This window comes from Canis lupus, chromosome 18 (assembly GCF_011100685.1).
Source record: "Canis lupus familiaris isolate Mischka breed German Shepherd chromosome 18, alternate assembly UU_Cfam_GSD_1.0, whole genome shotgun sequence".
Lineage (NCBI taxonomy): Eukaryota > Metazoa > Chordata > Mammalia > Carnivora > Canidae > Canis > Canis lupus.
Window position 1 is genome coordinate 55,199,483 of NC_049239.1, and position 7,046 is coordinate 55,206,528.

General features: G+C 49.3%; 1 pseudogene; it reads left to right on the forward strand.

Moving 5' to 3' along the window:
- The first annotated feature begins 5,202 nt into the window (after nucleotides 1–5,202).
- Nucleotides 5,203–6,441, forward strand: LOC100856625 (annotated as a pseudogene).
- The last annotated feature ends 605 nt before the right edge of the window (nucleotides 6,442–7,046 follow it).

The following is a 7,046-nucleotide window of genomic DNA, read 5'->3' on the forward strand; positions in this document are numbered from 1 at the left end:
AAGGAAAATTCACAGAGGCAGAAAGCAGAGTCCTGGTTGCCTGAGGCTAAAGAGGAGCAGGGGTAGCAGGGACGGGGGGTGACTACTCATTTGGGGACAGGGTTTCCTTTTGGGAAGATGAAAATGCTTTGGAAATAGAGAGGTAATGATAGCACAATATTGTAAATGTACTAAATGACACGAAATTGTACACTTTACAGTGGTTAGTAGCATGTCTTGTGAATGAGACCTGACGGTGAGGAAGGGCCTCCATGGGAGGAACAGGGAGCAAGGTACTCTAGAGAAAGGCACCAGCTAAACAAGCCAGTCCGGAGTGGGGGGCAGAGCCCACTGCACGTGGCGCTGGCAAGGCAGGTGAGGGCCAGGCAAGGTATAACCTGCAGGGATATGCAGTCTGAGGGAGAACGTGGCTAATGCCCCTGGGGCTATAAGTGCCCTGGAGAAAGGTGTGTTGGCCATTTCTCTACCAGTTCCAGATATTGGCCCTTTGCTCTCCCCAAACCAAATCCTGAAGGTTTTAGCAGGTCTTGCTGTAGGTTGAAGTTGGATGAGGGGCTGTGCCTCCCATCTGCTCTCCTTTGTTCCTTAGTCTCTAGACTTCAGAGCATGTCTCCTGGGGCCTCCACCCGCCTCCTCTTCTTTCTCTCCCTTCCCCAAACAAGTCTCTGTCCCCCACCACCCAAATACCCCCATTGGGTGGCCCTGTCCACTTCCTCTCCAAGCTCCATCTTTCCCTAAAGAGCACTGAAGTCCCAATCCCTAGGATTCGTTCTCCTGAGGGGGCGGTGGGGGGCGTCCTCTGGAAATCAGTGACTCTGCTCAGCTCACCTCCAGCATGCCCAGTGGAGGGAAAAGTAAGCCATGGCTTCACAATCTACTAGCATGAATGTCCAGGTTGCTGGTTCCTGTGGCTGCCTTGATGGGAGACTCCATTCCTAGGTGGAGAAGACTCGAGCAACAGAATTAGGAGGAATGCATGAGCTCAGTTTTGACATATTAGAGTTGAGAGCCCCATACCCCTGTCTTATTTTCTCAGTGTTGTCCAGTGCTCCATGCAGAGGGTCAACAGGAGCTAAGGCCTGGGAGGCCTGGCAGAGGTTCCAGGGCAGGGAGGGGTAGACTATGATTGGTAGAAGCCAGAAATGAGGGCAGAGGGGTTTCCTGCCATGAGAAGAGTGCTTCACATCTTATAACACATTTGCACTGAGTTCACAACCACCTGTGGGTTAGCCAGGCCAGCTGGCTTCCTCCTTGTTTTATAGGATGAGCCCGAGACTGACTTGTTTCAAGGTCATCTAGCGAGGGTTGGGACCTAGGTCTCTGGACTCCCTAGTTTCAAGATCTTTCTCTGTTCTCCAATGCCTCCTGGTTACCCCCTAACGGGAAAGGCCCTTCTCTTTCAGAGTGTTTTCCATGAATGCTAGGGTGGTGGTGGACAGGCAGGAGGAATGACCATCTTCAGTTCTGGGAGTTTCCTACATGAACAAGACTATCCTTGGCCTTGGAAGGACAAGATGTCAAAGTCCTCTGGGCACAGATGCGTCCTAAACTGTTCTTTCTGAGTCATCAGCCAGGCAGTGACCAGGCCTTCCTCATGGCCCCAGCTAACACAGTCCTGTCACCAACGTGCCCACCAAGGATCTTGACAAGGCCAGAGATGCTTGATTCTGCTGAAAGGTCTAGGGGCTGCTGCAGAGACCCAAACTATCCACTGTCGCTCCTACTGCAGAGCTGCAGACAGAGCAAGCAAGGGGTTCTGCTAAGGTCACTGGGGTCCCAGGAGGCAGTGCAGAGGGCAGCAAAATGGTGCCCTGGAAACAAACACAGTCTTTGACCTGAGATATCCCAGGCTTAGCCAGGATCCCTTGGAGCAAACCCAAAGCTGGGCCTTCCTCCCTAGCCTTACCTGGCACAGAAAATGCCAATCTGGAAAGAGTGCCACCCATCCCCACTGTTTGCCTGTCTGAATGTTCATTAAATTTACCTTGTGGAGCGAAAGGGATCAGAGATGAAAGGTCATGGCTTCATTTGGTGAGAGGGTACAAAGCCCTCAAATATTGGGTCCATTTCCCCGCTGCTGTGGGGCCTCCAAGGGAGAACGTTCACCTCTCCCAAGCCCTAACTTGTCTGACCCTCAGCCAGACTTGAGTTCACTGTGGAGGTGGTTTCCTGCAACCAGGCTCCGACATTAATTTGCCATATGGCCTCCAGCAAGCCTTTCCTTCTGAGAACCTCCAGGTCCTATCTGAGTAATGAGGCCCCTAAAACCCTCCTCACCACTAGAATCCTATAGCTCAGTGTTTCAGGAAGAGTCAGCATCAGGCCATCTGCCAGGCTTACAGGCCTGGGAAGTATGTCAGCATCCTGCACCCTGAAGGAATGTTGTGCCTATGCCTGGGCATTCATACTGCTGCCTTTTTCTAGGCAAGACCACCATGTAGAGAGTAGACATGTTACTGGCCAGGTCTTGGTCCCAGATGCCCATGCCCTCTCCGATGACATTGGCACAGTCCACCTGGTTTGGGCCACCAAGCCACTCTTACCCCACCTTGCCCCCTATAAATCATAAATACATGCAGATCTCCCCTGAGGCTTCATGATTAGCACAGGCAAGGGCTCTCTAGCTCTTACTTCGACCCAGGAGGTTTGGGCCACCAAGCCACTCTTACCCCACCATGCCCCCTATGAATCATAAATACACACAGATCTCCCCTGAAGCTTCATTATTAGCACAGGCAAGGGCTCTCTAGCTCCTGGGTCCAACTACCAGGGAAAGTAGGGCCAATAAATCCTTCCACCTACATGATCCCATTTAATCCCTCCATCAAAGCAGTTGGAGGAGGTGTTACAGTCTTAATTTGAACAAGTAAAGACCTCCTGGTGATATATAGGCAGGTTTGGGAAAAGACTGACGTCTGCTCTACTCCCCCAGCCTGTGTCTTGTGGCATAGCCCCGATTGCCATTTATCTGCCCCCTCCAGTGTGTCTTCATTGGAGACACATTGCCCCAGCCCCCTCTGTATCCCCATTCCTGAAGCCTGGGACCTTTCTGGAGTGGACGGCTTCATTTCCTCTGTTTTCCCATATGTCTGGTTGCACAGCCAATCCTTCAGGCTGATGGCCCTGGCCTCCCCTGCCCCCAGCAGGAAGAAGGAGGCCGTGCTGGGTCAAAAAGCCTCTCTCAAGTGGGGGGATTAATCCTGGTATTAGCTCACTCCTTGAAGCTCCATTGGCAGGTCTCTTCCCTTCACCTCCCAGATCTGCTTAGTCATCCTTCCCAAGAGCCCGAGTGCTGGCAGGAGCAGCTGGATGCAGCCACCACACTCATCTGGAACCCCCAGGGTGTGGCTGAGAAGGGGCTCCTGGAGGGCTATGGCCCCGTCCAAGAGAACAAAGAGAGAAGACCCAGGGAGATAGGAGTTAGGGTCAGAGGACCCAGGGAGATAGGCGTTAGGGTGATCCAGCTGCTACTGGCACTAGGCCTGGGCTCTGTGAGGCTACATCCTGGGACACTGTGCAGCCAGAAGGGAAGCAGAATATCTTGAAATCCCTTGGACACAATGCTTCCTTTGTATTGGATCCCACTGACCTCACCTCCTCCTGTCTGCAAACAGCCAGCAGGTGCACTTGGGGGATCAGCGATGATGAGGAAGAGGTGACTGTGCTCCTCAGGATCCACAGTCTAGTGGAAAAGATAAAGTGCTTTCGATTTTGGTAAGTGAGAGAGTGCCCCAAAGCCGCAGGGGCTCAGGAGAAGCCCAGCTCACAGAGGAGGGTGAGAGAGGCGTCAGAGGAGATGGCACTGGAGTTGGCTCTCTGAGAAGGATTTGTCAGCTAGACAGGTGGAAGAAAAGAGTGCATTCCAGATAGTGGGCATGTCATGAGTGAGGTGCAGAAAACATCGTGGGGCCCCAAAGCTGCCCATGTACAGGAGCCTGATGGAAGGAAAACATGAAATCCATCTGAAATTATTTTGCTCATCCAAGAATCATATCCTGAGCTTCTCTGCATGGACAGCTGTACAGTGGGTCCTGGGGGCAACAAAGAACAAATTAGTCTCCACCCTAAAGGATATCCAGTCTGGCAGGGAAACAAGGAAAATAAAATAATTGAGGATTATAGAATTTCAGCTGTTGGTGGAAACTTCCAGAGGACCCCGTACCCATTTCCTTTTCCTAAAGATGCAGGAACAATATGAGGTTTGACTCACCCAGGACAAAAAGCCAGCTGGAGAGAAAGCCTGGATCAGACTCGGATCCTTAGATTCCATTCCATTTTTCCCTGCACCAGGCAAGACACACACCACTGCAGGAAGCTTTGGATGGGCCAGGGAACCAGGAGGAGAGTGTGAGGACTTCTGGCTGGGATGGGGTGCTGGTGAGGTGCCCCAGGTGAGCCTTGATAGCCAGGATGGCACAGAGTGTGTGCTTAGGAAACAGGAGCGTCCAGAGGCCCTGACACAGTGGGGACAGCCGGGGCTCCCCAGAGCCAAGGCTGGGAAGGAAGGGTGGATCAGAGCTTGCACTGACCTAAGAAGTCTATACTCTATTTCTGAGCATGAGAAAATGAAGAGGCAATGAGAGTGCTGTGATATCTGGGCTGAGAGGGTGCCAGATGATGGAGAGAGGGCAGAGGCCAGAAGGAGGGAGCCTACTGTGGCCACTCCCTGCTGCAGCTCTAAGGTATTCCCAGCCATGCCCAGCATGGTCTTTTGGGCATTTCTAAATTGTTTACTTCCCCCACACACAGAGGGTAAGCTCCCAGAAACCAGGGATTATTCAAGATGACAAGTGTGCTGGTCACTGAAGGGGATACAGAAATGATTGTCTCTGCCCAGAGGATGTGACTATCTCGCCCTGAGGACACAAGTGACTCGGGAGGCAAAGCACCAGGGGTAGGGGAAGCATGTGGTAGGCCCATACACCTAGGAGATTAGGATGACTATTACTATCAAAAAAACCCAATCCCACCCCAAAACCCCCAAAATAAACCAAAACAGAAAATCACAAATGTTGGCAAGGATGTGGAGAAATGGAAACACTTGGTGGGAACGTAAAATGGTGTCATTACTGTAGAAGATAATAGAGCAGTTTCTCAAAAAACTAAAAATAAGGAACTTTCTAGAATGCTCAGTGAGACACGGAGGAGCAGCGGCTCCTGGAGCTGCGCCCAGCAATGCAGTCCTTCCCGCTCCCCCACACCGGCCTTGGCCCTCTCACCAGCTGTAGAAAATGGTGAAAGAAACCACTTACTATGATGTTTTGGGGGTCAAACCCAATGCCACCCAGGAGGAATTGAAAAAGGCATACAGGAAACTGGCCTTGAAGTACCACCGTGATAAGAATCCAAATGAAGGAGAGAAGTTTAAACAGATTACTCAAGCTCATGAAGTGCTCTCTGATGCTAAGAAAAGGGAATTATATGACAAAGGAGGAGAACAGGCAATTAAAGAAGGTGGAGCTGGTGGTGGTTTTGGCTCCTCCATGGACATCTTTGATATGTTTTTTGGAGGAGGAGGCAGGATGCAGAGAGAACGGAGAGTTAAAAATGTTGTCCATCAGCTCTCAGTAACCTTAGAAGATCTATATAATGGCGCAACAAGAAAACTAGCTCTGCAACAGAATGTGATTTGCGATAAATGTGAAGGCCGAGGTGGTAAGAAAGGAGCAGTCGAATGTTGTCCCAATTGCCGAGGTACTGGAATGCAAATAAGAATTCATCAGATAGGACCTGGAATGGTTCAGCAAATTCAATCTGTGTGCATGGAGTGCCAGGGCCATGGGGAACGGATCAGTCCTAAAGACAGATGTAAAAGCTGCAACAGAAGGAAGATAGTTCGAGAGAAGAAGATTCTAGAAGTGCATATTGACAAAGGCATGAAAGATGGCCAGAAGATAACATTCCATGGTGAGGGAGACCAAGAACCAGGACTGGAACCAGGAGATATTATCATTGTTTTAGGTCAGAAGGACTATGCTGTTTTTACTCGACGAGGAGAAGATCTTTTCACGTGTATGGATATACAGCTGGTTGAAGCCCCGTGTGGCTTTCAAAAGCCAATATCTACTCTTGACAACCGAACCATCGTCATCACCTCTCATCCAGGTCAGATTGTCAAGCATGGGGATATCAAGCGTGTGCTAAATGAAGGCATGCCAATTTATCGTAGACCATATGAGAAAGGGTCGCCTAATCATCAAATTTGAGGTAAACTTCCCCGAGAATGGCTCTCTCTCTCCTGATAAACTTTCTTTGCTGGAAAAACTCCTACCTGAGAGGAAGGAAGTAGAAGAGACAGATGAAATGGACCAGGTAGAACTGGTAGACTTTGATCCCAATTAGGAAAGCCGGCGCCATTACAGTGGGGAAGCATATGAGGATGATGAACATCACCCTAGGGGTGGTGTTCAGTGTCAGACCTCTTAATGGGGCCGGTGAAGAACACTGCTGCTGGCATTTTACATGCAGTAGTGGATGGGATGAGTGAAGGACTATAATCATAGCTCACAGTGCTATTGTTTTTGTTTTAATATTCAACTATAGTAGTGTTTTAAAAGTTAAATGAAGAATACACTCAAATATAAAAGCTCTGACTTTGCCCTGTATGTATGATGACTTCAGTGTGCAAGATAAGTTTAATACTGTAAAAACTACTTTTAAAAAATCTCCCCTAGCGTTTGTTAGGCCATACCTTGTAATTGTTTGCAGCTCTATGTATATGAAACAGTTCAGACTGGACTGAGATGCTAGGTGTATGTATTGACTTCAGTGTATGACCCTTAACTGTTAAACTATGACGTTAAAACTTGTATTTAATTGGCAATCAGACGAAGAATTTATTAATTTGTAGAGAAGTGTTGGTCTGTAGTTACGTTAAGTGGGATTCATTGTGATGCCTCTGCATTTTATTGTCTCAACTGTTACTTGAAGATGGCATGCTATGTAATTTGGCCTGTGGCGTCAGTGATAGAAAAGATACCTCTAAAGAGGGGTTTATCATATGCTGCTGCTTGAGGGCTTGCACTTGTAGAATTGCACTCCCTTCT